Below are 13,780 nucleotides of genomic sequence, written 5' to 3'. Positions count from 1 at the left end.
AATTTTATGGCTTTATTAAATATATAAAACAATTTGGATACGCGCACGTGTGTGTGTGTGTGTGTGTGTGTGAATAGATAAAACGTATCAATAATTGCGTATATTTCGTACAATTTTCTCATAGACAGTAACACGCACAAACTTTAACCCTCCTACATTTTCTGGCTCATTTACGAATAAATCGTATTTTTCCATCGCTAAGAAATTTTTTAAATCTGAGAAAAATAACAAATAATCGTTACTGGCATGCGCGATTTTTCATTTCGATTTATGGGATAAGATGATACAGTAAACAATTTACCACTCCGTTTAGAACGTGTATAAACGACGATCTTTTCCGTTGCTCAGGAATTATTTATTACGGCATTAAGTTTTACAGTTTCGAAAAATGATAAGAGAGTTCATCTTCTAAACTAAGTGTATACCATCGAACCAAAAGTAGTAATTCCATCCTACTTACAAGCCTGTACGGACGAAACTTTTCCTCTTCTTCAATTACTACGAGTCCGCGTATCTCGAAACCGCCTTTTTCAGTATCCTATATCATCGATTCGCCGGAGAAACCATCCACAATGACAAAACGTATAGCTAATGGTTTCTAATAACTTTAAGAGTGCAATAAACGAAAGTAGCCATCGAGATCCTTTCACCCTCGAATCCTCTACCGACCTCTTTCACCAAAGTCGAACTCGTAAAGCTCGGTCTGGCTCGGTATCGTAAGGCACCGACAGGGAAATCGTTGGAAACGGTTTCACGATCATTCTTGATCCCCTTGAGGTGAACGAAGGCGATGGAGAAACGGCAAACGACGAAGACTGTTCCTGAAATTGGTGATCTTCTTCGTTCAAACGAAGACTGGCCTTACGGCGGAATGAGCGGAACTGGTCGGAGCTGTATCTCGGTCAAGCCGCAAGAAATCTGAAATTATCGAGGGTGGGAAGGTAAGGAGGAAGAAGAAGGAGGCGGGGATGTGTTGCGGCAGAGGTAAGACAGGGGCGGCGGTTCCTCGATCGCGCGGAGGTGAACGACGATGGTGAGAAAAAGAGAGGCATCGATTGACAGAGGGTGAGACTGAAACTGAATGCAACCGAGGGAAAGGGTGGCAGAGGAGTAGAGAAGTGGTTTAGGTTTGGTGATGTCGAAGGGGAACAAGGGGCGTGCGTGCACTATGGGAAAACGTTGGAGGGCGCAGTCTCGGCTCGCGCGCCGGGCATTCGCGTTTGCGGGCCGCGTGTTCGTTGCTCAGTTTCGGTCCAGGTGCAACTGCACACGCTTCTTTGTACATCCGTCTCCTCGTGTTCTCTGTAAAACGGTGTCGAAGGACTATACGCGAATGATCACGCGAGTAGAATAAAGGAATCGCACGTGAAAAGAAAAAATTCGTGAACGTCGAAGAAGACACCGCTCGAAGAGGCTGCGCTGTTTTTTTTTCTTTCTTTCTTCGTTCCCCTTTCGCGTTTCAAAGGGACACGATCTGAAAGGAACGAATTTGGATTTTATTTTGGAGGACCAACGAGGAAGCACATGTGCGCCTGCATCTTGCCTCTCTTCGCGAGAGTCAGTTTTCCTTTGGTGATACGCTTCTTAGTTTTCAACGGAGACTTTCAGTCTTGTTTACGAAAGGGACACGATTAACGAGATCGCCAGACAGAATCGGAAGTGTCGTCGCGATCTTCTTTCTCAGCTACGTGACTTGAGCGCCGCCTCTCTTTACCGAATTACTTCACGCGCGCTGCACCCTCGCGACTAACCGTTTGACGTTCGCCGATTGCTCTTCGACCTCGTGGCCGTCGAGACCGCTTCAAAGTCGAGCTCCTTTGACGCGCTGCCGCGAGCAACCTCGTCTGATTCGATCGGCTAGATCCGCACGGTGAAAATAATTACGCGCTGCCTCGATACACGGCGCGCAACATCGTTAGAGTGGTCGCGTTCGTTAAAATCCGTCGAGAGCTTCAATGAATGTGGGATGCACGTGAACGTTGCGATTCCCACGCTGAAAGCTCCACGGCCATTTAATGGTTTAATTCGTTCGAAAGACATGGACAAAAAATGGTACGCGGTAATTAACCAGCGGCGACTCCCAGCATTCAATTAACCAAAAGGTTTGCACGAAGTCGTGAGAAAGTAATTACAGAAGGAAACGCGTTCTAGGCGCGCGTAAGGTTAGATACGGAGAGTTCGTTTCATGGACTGTTACAATCTCCGATACGAATTTTTGATCGACAAAGAGTTGGCAAAAATTGACTATACGACTTCTGAAAGTGACGTGTCGTGCTCTCTGCCTCGTTCGCGATAAGTTCTTTATTCACGAACGCATTTATTAATATCAAAGCGAGGTTAACGTTGTGCAGGCGACGTCACAAGCGACAAGCTCACGAAGCGGAAAATCGAAAAGTTTAATTCGTCGTGAACGGCCGGCGGTCCATAGGTAAAAGAGCAATCATTCTTTTTCTCTGTTGGTGTTTGTTTCGTCGTTGAAGCGCCGCCCGATTGGCCGAAAGCACAATATTTCCCTTCAAAGCTCGCGTTCCACTCGTTCCTTTCTTTCGATCGTTTTCCCACTGGACGCTCACGGCGGGTAGCTGATCGACGATTAAACGGTTACGTTCTATTTACCTTCGCCAGGAATTCAAGCTTCTGCCAGTTACGAATCGTATAAAGCGGATTGCGATTCGATTGTGTGTGGATTTTACGGTATAACGGAAAAACTGGGAAAGAGGAGGAGAAAATAAGTAGAAGAGGAGGTGAAGGAGGAGGAGGAGGAGGAGGAGGAGGAAGAGGAGGAGGGCACGAGTGTCGAGGGCGAAGCTACGAAAACGAGGAAATACAGTGAAAACAAGATCGACGAAGTGATGACAATGTTGCTGTTTACGGTATGGTGGCTCGTCTACGCGTCTCCGGTGATTCTCGCTGTGCAACGGGCGAAGGAACCCGGTGACGGAAAAGGTAGGATCGAAATTAAAACGTGTTTCCCTTACCTTTTGCTACGCGCCTCCTTTTCACGGTGAAAGAAACCTCGAGTATTAAGCGTTTGCTTAAACAAAGCCCCGGATGGGCACGATTATAGAACGAGAAGCAGCAGACGATAACCCGACGACAGACAATTGCAGTTGTGCAATAAGAATACTCCTCGAGCGGGTATAATAGAGCCTCAGTCTTACGAGATATACCCCGTAAACCGTAAAGGAGAACGTTACGACGCTCAATGACGCAAGATTTGCACTTTATTAAAAGACTCTTCCGCGAATGAGGCGTTCAAGAGTCGAATTAAAGTGCCAGCCTTCCTTCACCCTGCTCAACCTCTCTCGGAAGGCGTGTTATTTTACGCCGGCCCGTGTTACCTTCCTCACGGTGTCGTTTCTCTCTTTTAAGTCGATTAAAATGACAATAACCAGCTCGCCGGTTCGACGCCGATGGAAGGTAACACCTCTGGTAAATGGCTATCCTTTACCTCCTCGCGGAAAGGAATTAATTTCCATTGTGCGCTTCCTCTTTCAACCTCTCTCTCTCTCTCTCTCTCCCACTCTCTCTCCCCCTATCTCTCTTTCTTTCTACCTTCACTGATTTTAAACGAGCTACCAATTAAAATTGTCCGGATCGATCCGGTCCGATCGCAACATCAACGGCCACCACCCAACACACCTGTCCGGAACACCAACGACGCGAACAGTTTCTGTTTCGCTCCTTGATTCTGTCGTGTTTGTCGTTCTTTCAAGTAATCTGCCTTTTCTTCCTAACTGCGCTACCAACAATGCTACGATACAGGATTTCGCGCGAATGACGATCAGCATTTATTCGATCGAACGTCAAATTTGGATTTACGATGGCCCGGCGAAGTATTCGAACACTTTTGAAAACCCTTAATGTGCACGTTATAGGAAAACATTTTGAGATTTCATCAGTTCCGCAACAAGATCGTCTGTCGTGATCATATTGGCAAAATTTGGAACGGACCTGAAAATGTACATAGAAGTTGCAAGATATTTACCGTGAATATTCAGTAAATTAGCGTCAAATATAGCAAATCATCCTAGCAAGTATCAAAGATGGTCCCATTGGATATTGTGAATTATCGATGCAGTGGACAATTGATAAAATATTTTGATCATCTCTGCGAAGTATACCTATACTTGTATTAGATATCTTGTAACCTGTGCATATTTTCAGAACCGTTAAAAAGTTTGTCAATATAATAATCGCGATAGTCGTGTCTCGTTACACGCTTATACTCGTTGCTAACGAAATTTAAAAAAGTTTCGTATAACGCACAAAGGATATTCGTGCAAAATTGTTGCGGCAAGAGCTCGAATACTTTCGTGAGCTGTTGCACCTGCTAGCCGTAAGGGTTGCTCGAGTTTAAGAAAATTCGGAGACATCCCTGGAAAAATGTCTTACGGAAACAGAGTTCTTCCCCTTATTTCGCCACCTTTGTTTCGTAACTATTAGAATTTAATTGCCCGATAAGAAGCTTAAATCGCTGCCTTGCTCGCCAGCGAAACTCCGGCTCTTTATTCGCTGACGCAGACGTATCTTGTGCAACTTTCCACGCGTTTGCGTACATTATCGCGTAACACCGTCCCGGCTACGCTCGCTGTACCTTCCCTACCATTTGTACAAGCGTCTCGCAACGCTGTCTTTTCCATTCCTTTCCTTCCGTTTTCCAAGAGAAAGCGTTCCAAGCGTGATACCAAAACAATGCGATTGAGAACGAGGTCGAAAACGTTACAAATCATTTAACGATTTTTCGAACTCAGTTGAGTGGGGAGGGGGATTGATCGGCAAACGAGACCCTCGAACAGTCGAATCGCCGAGTGTTTCTCGAATCACGCGTTCCCAGCACACGGAGCGATGAACATCCTGAAAGCGGCATGACTCGCACGAATAACTTTTGTTGCGGCGATTCGAACATTCGATTCGAGTGTTCATTGACAGCTCGATTGCGGATCGCGTGTGAAGGGATAACTGCTGCTCTTTTGTGCGGAATCTGTCGCCATGTTTTACTCGCGTACGTTCGCGCGACTATATAATTGCGTGTGACAGAAGTTTTGTTTTTGTTTTTCTGAGTTTGACTTTTGCAAGTGACTTCGTAATTTCCTTATCTGTCCCTGTTGTCCTGTATTTATCCTTTGTTTCGCTTTCTTCAATGGTATAATCCATTTGTACTAATTACAAGAAGAACGAACTCCTTCGCGGCACTTTGACTGCCAGCGGTTGTAACAGTGTACGAGTTTCATTGGAACATTTTTTTTACTACACTAATTACTTACTAAAAGGTACAGAAAAATTGTGAGACTATAAAACAACCGCGGAACAACATTTGCGGGACAAATCACGCGCCAGCTGTGAACTTGTCAAATACTAAAAATCCTGATACACAGCGCGAAAGTTTCATTTTATTAATATAATAGAATGAGTTTTTATGAGAAATTTTTATCGTAAAACAAAGTGCGCTAATCAGTTGAAAGAATAATTGAGACAATCGAGCTGTACTGACAAAAAATTCCACTCAGACACGAGACTGTATGTAAGTGCTTTTTGAGCATCCCTTAATTTACATACATTCATATCATTAACTCCGGATGAAAATGGATTCGATAAATGTTACGCCGCTTTAAAGGGGCTATGCGAATTAGATTAGGCGGAATTATTCCGTAGAAGGAAATTTTCAAGATCAAGAAGCGTTCCTTTTTTCCTCTTTGATTCGAACATATAGTCCTTAGTAGAATAGTATATATTTCGCATTGTCTGTAGTAGTAATGTAATTTCTGTGGGGAATATTTAAAGAAGAAACGGAGAATGCGTTTAACGTGATTTATGGTGATATAAAAAGCTACCATTAGCAAGAGAATGCAAATCGTGACAGGATGTTGATCGCATAAATCTGCGCCGATTGCGCTTGAAATAGAGTGTGCCATATGCTCGTGTTTGAAAAGATAATGGTAACTAGCGGATCGCCGAAATCTCTCCATTTCAGCAAATTTCATTCGTGCCAAATTGTATTTTAATTGTAAAATATGCGATTCCTTTCTGCAAAAAATGGTACTATCGGCGTAAATCAAAGTAAAAGCTCAAGTAAAAGCTTTATCTTCGGACGTATTAAAATATTAATGAAAATAAATATAAAAATCAGTTAAATCAGCTTTTCAAAAAACTCAACGCGATGAAGTATAGTACTCGAAGAAATCTTTAAATAAATAATTTAATAATAAGTAATCTATTAATTATCCTTTCATCGACGTTTTTTAATATTACACTAATAATACTATGAGTAAATGTTTACTCGGACGAAATTATGTTAGATTTGAACAATATGTGACTGAATATGTCAAGAAAGTTCGTAGAACTAACATTTTTACTTGATAATATCTTATATTTAATGGATGTATGCAGACTTTTACGACTGTGTGTAACGTTAAGATAAGAGTTCTTACTCCGCAACGAATACAAATGTAATGTTGACAAACCAACGACTAAAGGTATGCATGCGCACGTTAGAAAGGTCAAGTACCGGCTGTCTGTGTATACGCGTGCATGCGGGAGTAAATAAAAGCAAACAGTAGGAATAAGAGAGTTTAGAAATGGAGCAAGGATCCTGAAAGACGGAATTTAAAGCGAGAGCTCGGCGAGTATATTTTTAGAGGACTATTTGTATCTCTTGTATTAACATGTTATTTATTTAACGTCCAAATCAGAAACTGTCTACACGAGCATATCTAACAACACCATCCGGAATAGAAGTTGCTTAAAACTGCCGAACAATTCCGCGCCTTCTACCCACGGAGAAAGGAAATAATACACTTTGCAGATTTATAACGTATTTCGCAAACTTTACACGCATAAAATGAATCTTCGTTCCGGGTAAGGTCAGGAGTAAATTGAAGAAACACTAGTTGCAAATGAAGACAAACATGGAAGAAGTTGCTCGAGCCAACGGCAATTTAAAGTGAATTCGCTGTCTTATCGAGAGGATCAAATCCCTCTAAACTTTGTAAACAGGTCTCGTATTTGAAAACTTCGCAACAGATTTTTCCCTTTAACATGTTAGACTGGACAGTTAATTTAAGCTGCAGGTTCGTTTCGTTTCGAAGCAACTTTTTCGTATACTTTCAAGCGGATACCTCTAGAAATTTGTTATTACAGGCATTCACGGTAATGTTCGGGCACTACGTTATTTCTGTGTTTGTTGCTTTCTACAAGAGGGAACGATTTAAATATCCTGTTTAAGTATCGCGTCGAATTTTCCGTTAAAAATCTATCGTACGATTAAATGTTGTTCTTAGGAAGAAATTGTTTACGTATTTTATTTTCCAGCTACAATAAATGAGTCATATTTCTGTGTGATAAGCAACACGATTTAAATCATCCGCTCTTACAAAGAGAAACATATACCAAGATAGTACAGCGTTCGAATATTACTCCGAGTAACTGTATATTCGGACAAGAATTAAGAATTTCTATTCGTTATATTTTCCTAAGTTCGTAAGCTCTGAAGATGTTTCAAAATAAGGGTATTAAAAAAGTTGACCTACTTGTTCGTTATCTCGTGGATAGTTCATGCAACTTTATATCTTCGACCGGCAATAGATAGCGTTAGTACGTAAAAGTTCACGGACAAGACGGAAGCAGCTTAATTTTCCGGCGCAACGATTGGTGAACAATGCGAGCCATCAAACGATCGCAGGATGAAAAGGCTACTTAGAAAGACGTTAACGATTTTGGCGGGAAAATTAAACAAAATAACTGCAATGTATCGTGGAAGCAGCTGAGTGCGATAAAACGGAACGAGGACAAACTAACGACGAGATTGAATCGACAAAGTATAAGAACGAGCTTCGGCAACGTTCTCGCAGCGACTAGGTGGCTCTTGTCCTCTTCGCTTTCCCAGCTTGTTTGCTTTTTTCTTTTTTTTTTTTTTCTATTTCAAACAGAAAGGAGCAATTTGCCAGGTATGTGTGTTCATTTGTTGAACCGACGCGAGGCGTACGAATAGTTTTACGCCACGCCGGTTGTTTCATTGTCTCGCCGCGAAACGCTGCTTTATTTTACAGTAGTTTTACGAAGAAACGCTTTACACCGCATCGCGACGCTGATGCACGGAACGTGTCCATTCTTCTTCCGCGGCAAGTTATGGTTTTTCTTTCGGTATGACTTTGTCAACGCGTAATCCAACGAAATGTCACGTTTGCCCTGTTCCTCCGCGGCGGTTTTCGCTCGTAAATTTACCAAAAAATGGGATCGCGTTGTCAAGTATTTTCGAGAAGCGACGCTAAACCACGGATTTACCACCAGTTGAAAAACGAAAAAATCACCTAACAGCCGTGGCTCCTGCCATTGCCTTCGTCCGTTGATTTATTTCCACGACGTTTGAATTGCATGGCGAAGTAAGTGGCACGGGAGAAATTTTCTTACACCGCGATACGCGCTGCTACTTTTAATTCGTTTAATTACTTGCAAAGTGGCGATGGGTGATTCATTGGTAAATAAACGACCGTTAAACATTGGACGTTTACCGCGGTCGGAGCAGCAAGCACGAGTATAACGGGAGGATCGATACGATTGAAGAACCGCTAGAAATTCTTCAAGTACGCTTTAACTCGTTCGATGTTTTCTTACAAATGGCAAAGTGGACTTTTCATTAAATAAAAGGACTTTCTTCCACTGCTTCGATGTTTGAATACTTAACTGTTATGAATTCTGACGGAGATTTAAAGAGATTTGCAATCTTGAAGATTTGAAAATTCGTCAAGCGAAAACTTTCGGTTACTTCGATTTCTAAGTCAAACAGTTTATATATTTAGAGAATATAATAATATATTAAATATCATATCAATTGAATTTAAATATCCAAATAGATAAATATCGTCTTCCGTTCATTACTGACATTTGAAGATTTACGTCTAAACGCTCCATGAATTCGCCATTTCCTTGCAAAGTTTACTTTTATTTTACGATGATAAAAGGTTAATATATTTGTACTACATGAACGAATCTATAACGAGCTCTACGTATTTTAAAAATTTAATCAATGCCATCTAAGAGAATAAAGTTCTCGGCCGAATTAAATAACCGAAGTGCTAAAGTATGACTCGAATATTCCATTCAGTGGGCAACTGGATATTTTAAAAATTGTACCAAGTTTTGTCACGCTTCCTTTCATCCAACATTATGCATTCACATTTCAGACATGGTTATAGAACTTTTATGTTGCCACACGGCTCTGTATCAATATACCTTTGATAGAGGAAACCTTTACCTCTCCACCTCTGTTGTGATCCAAGGCAATAATAGGCCACAGAAGTAGCTTCGCTGCGTTATTTGAATCCCACAAACGTGCAGGCACTTTCCTATCCGAAGTTTATCCCTGACATTCAGATATCCAGAAAACCTTCGAATATCGAATTATTCGAGTGGCTGCATCGATCGCGCGCCAGCCTCGACTCCGCTGCCGGATTTCACATGGCTGGCCGTAGCTCTCATTATTACGAATGTAATCTTTTAATTAACAATTTATCACGCTGTCGCAGACGACGCGATGTAAAAATGATCAGGGTGCAGAGGGTGAGAGCGGCAAGCAGGCTATGGTTCGTTAAACAACCGCGATTTTGGGTTAATTAGCGATTATGGAAATACGATCGCACTTAATTGCGACGCGCCAGCCGTTATAAAATAACGCGAACAGATCGGCCGAATGTTCTTCTCGCTCGGCTTGTAACTGGAAACGCGTGTGACCAAACACCATTACTAATTATAGCCCAGGAACTGCTAGTAAATCGCTTCCATTAGGTGCATAGTTCGTACCGCATACTTGCTTCGGCTTAACGTCGCAACAGCTGCGACCGTCCTCTGCATCTACGTACGTGCCCTGTGCTCGTAAATAGCCAGTCTTCGTAAAAATACGGAGAGAGGCTGAATTAATTCGGTGCATTAAAGGCGACCGGAAGCATCGACGTTTTCTGGTCATTCGAACTGGGAACCGGTCCAACGGGACAACACCGCCAGATACGCGAAGGAGCTAGTGTTTACCGCTTATTTGTCAAGGATTTTACGGTTTCTTGACAGCGGAATACCGGTTCCGGTGCTATTTTGGCCGCGCTGAATCGCCACCCTTAAATGTTCCACCGAAAGATAATCCAAAGTTTCTTGCCGGTTCTGGAGAAACTTGCCCCTCGCATTCCAGCTTTTCGTCCGGGCTAATGGTTTTCTTGGTGAATCGCATTTCGACCCTCCGGAAGTTTCCACCGAAACAAAAATATGTCGTCTAGTGGACGACATGCACGGATTCCACAGATACAAATTATACGTTCGAGGATTTTAGCAGGCAGATAACGACCGATACGCCTCTATCGTTAAACGGTATGTAGAAGGCGAACAAAAATATGAAAAGAAGGAAATCTTTCTTGTTTGCCAGAATTTTCTCATTTCAAATAAAATCTTTCTCGAACCACCACCTGCCCTAAACTTCTAAACTTTTAAAAATCTAAACTTCAGATACACGATATGTACGATAAATATCGCATCAGCGTATACAACTTCTGAAATTCTAGCGCTCTTAAGTAGTGTCGGTAAGCGTATGATCGCCGCTGAACAGCCACGGTCCAGTTGCGCTAGTAGTCCGTGTCAACGACGTAACCGACGAAGAGCACGCCGCGCGGCTTGGAAGAACGGACGCGTACTACGGCGTTTCACGAACGAAAATGCCTCTCTCGACCGTTTTCCGGTCGTTCGTTTCAGGATCTTGGATCGTGTCTAATCGGCTGTGTATTCGCACGCCGCTGGCCGCGGCTGTAATTTTTAATTTAATGACTTTTTCCACTCAGATAATTGCCATTTAAATTAAGGCTAGGAAAAGAGGACATTCGACGACAGATCGATACGAAAGAGCGCGAGGCGAGGAGAACGACACGGCATAGCCGGCAGCGTGTACCGACGTCCCATGGTCCTTAAGCCGGCCTAAGCTGACTTAAGCTCACTTAAGGTCGCGTCGTTTCTTCGCGAGATGAAATTGGAACGCGTGCTTACTCGTCCAAATTAAATACAGAGTGAATGACGTTTACGTAGCTGCTACTACCGTTTCCTATGTCGAGAAAGCATTTGTCGCGAGCCACCAATTCTGGATGATTAACTTCGGAGCTTTGTCGCGTTTGGGCTTGGGAACTCTCCAGACGGCTCCGTGATTTCTCGTCGAACCTTGTTACAGTTTAATTAAAACGTTGGAATGTGTTCGTATAATTCTTCGTTTTGTCCTGCTCGATATTCCGTCGAGATTAATTTATGGCCGCACTGCGGATTTTTATGCAAATTCATATTTATATGAACACGTCTAAAGAAACAGAGCTTAGCTAAAGTCCTAATGAATACTTTACTTTGAATGTTACACATATTTTTGCATATTTTGTGCATTCCGCGCATTTTTACGCATTTCAATTTCACATAAACGCGTAAAAATCTACAGTCTTGTTTCTTATTTATATATTTATAAAATTATAATTTTCGGTATTTATGAAATTGCGTCAACCTCTGAGGCCGACTGACGACTACTATAGTGTGTAACACTCGCATTGCATAGGCTTGTACAATTCTATATTAGACTAGCCCTAAATTCTAAGGATCTGTTTCAGTGTTCCTCGATCGTACTCGAAATCAAATTGAACTTTCATGTTCGCGATTCTGTGATTAAGTATTATACGCTGGTTATTCAATGTGCTTGGTTGATAGCCTTAAGAGATAGTTGTAAGTATGTAGCAAGTCATGAAATTGAGAAAGGCTCTTCATTTTCTCGGCAAGATAGAAATTTATAGCTTAAGGAAGATCTTAAAATTTTAATTTAAGCAGCGTTGGATTTAACGTTCAAAGATGTAAGATTACTTTACATGTACTTGAAACGTACTACCTTCGCTCGTAATTTTATATGTAAATTAAACCACTGTTATTCTGACGTAATTTACTGAAATCATAACCAGAGGTAGTACGAGATGAGCAGTTTAATTAAATATTAATTAATCCAGATGAAACCGATCTTTTTTGTATACGTCTGTTTGTTACTTACAGACCTAAAAGTCGAGTTTACTCAGAATAAACAACAATTCTTACTGTCATATTTTATTGTAGCATCTTGATATATTAAAAATTAGGAGAATAGTAATAAGATCGAACGAAGTTATAGCAACGCAAATTTACCGTCTATGGTATTTAATTTGTATAGAGAAACCTTTAGAGAATCTGATAAGAAATCAAATTTTAGTTATACGTCTAATTAAATCTTAGTTGTATATTGTACAAAATTCTTTACAATTTTATTAAATCCTTCGTCTTGTTATTAGCATTAATTTAAAAATCTGATAACATGTAATTTCGTAATAACCTCGATATCAATCCTTCAGATAGTAAAGAATGCGATGATTTTTTGAATTTGTGAGAATACGGATTTAACTGAAAATGTTTTCTTTAGAAAGCAGATTATTTATATGTAGTAGCGAGGATTAGTGTCGAAGAACACGAAGCAATGTAATCATCATGCGAGCAAAAGGATCATGTATCTCGGATGGATACTTATTGCTGGAGCGCAGTAGTGAGTGTCAATATAATTCGCAACACATATTGGAGAAATTCAGTAGTAAATAATGAGTGTCAATATCATGCGAACCGAATTGACATTCCAATTTTCAGATTAATCAATATATTAAATTGGAAGTAATATAAGCAAAATTAATCTATCGAAATGTGATTGCCTTTAAAAATATACCACAGCTTTTTGGGCCTGACAAAGTTTAATAAACACATTGATCTTAAAACATTATAGGCTATTGGTTATTTAATATCGTAAAAGATTAACTCAGCCGGGGAGCGATATAACGATTGTAACTGTTTGTAGAACTCTCGAATTTCCAATTTGTTAATTTTTAATTATTGAAATTGCTTTGCTATACATAGCTTTTGATACTTCGAAATACAAAGAACTAGCTTTCGTTTTCATTAAATTAATTACTTCACGCTCCAAAAGAAAGAGAAAGAGCAACAGCCTCGTACTCCTTTGAAGCTTCGAATAAATTTTTTTATCGCAATGCGCTTTTAACTTTAACTCTCGAAACAAATACAATGAAATATCTTTTCCGCAGGTGCGAATCACTTGTCAATAATTTTTGTTTTATATTATTTCATTGAATTAGGTATGATCCATTTCGTTACATTTCTATTATCGTGTTCGCGCATAATTCAATAAACTAATATAAAACAAAAAACATTGTGCGTCAATCATTTCCTTATAAAACGAAAGAAACTTTTCGGACAACCTAATTATTAAAAAAATCCAGTATTTTACCAAAATATTTAACAGGTAAGAAGAACCTCTACCTAGATTTTCCTCTTTCGCTTGTGCTCGTAAAAATATCAATTTGCAGAAATGCTTGCAGCCCATTCGTTGCTTACTAGTAACATAACAATGCAACTTTACGTTCAGTAAATTCCTCATTCGTAAAATCGAACAAACATCAATCGCTGACCGTGGAGATCGACGACACGAATGGCGAAAGGAACAAAGAAGATGTCGCTAAGTCGTTCGTTCTCCTGACGTCGCATTGACAAGCTAGTCCTATCTCCGTGTTACGGAGAAATCTAATTTGCTCGGCAAAGGGTCTGAGTAGATTTTGTCTGCGAAACTAACGTATGATTGTGAAGATAATACTGGCACAGCGAGTGAAGCAGTGTTTCGAGTGGATCTTTTTTATGAGCGGGCAAACGCTTCTTTCACGTCTTTTCCTTTTTTTCTTTCTCCAGAGAAATT

The 13,780-nt window shown here is 40.8% G+C and overlaps 1 protein-coding gene across 3 annotated transcripts in view; it reads left to right on the top strand.

The window, feature by feature from the left end:
* Sol1 overlaps nt 1-13,780 on the top strand; it is a 529,381-nt gene that overhangs the window by 288,873 nt on the left and 226,728 nt on the right. The window lies entirely within an intron of this gene.

The sequence above is a fragment of the Bombus vancouverensis genome, chromosome 15, assembly GCF_051014615.1.
Source record: "Bombus vancouverensis nearcticus chromosome 15, iyBomVanc1_principal, whole genome shotgun sequence".
NCBI lineage: Eukaryota > Metazoa > Arthropoda > Insecta > Hymenoptera > Apidae > Bombus > Bombus vancouverensis.
The sequence above is the reverse complement of the archived record's forward strand: the minus strand, read 5'-3'. Positions and strand labels throughout refer to the sequence as shown.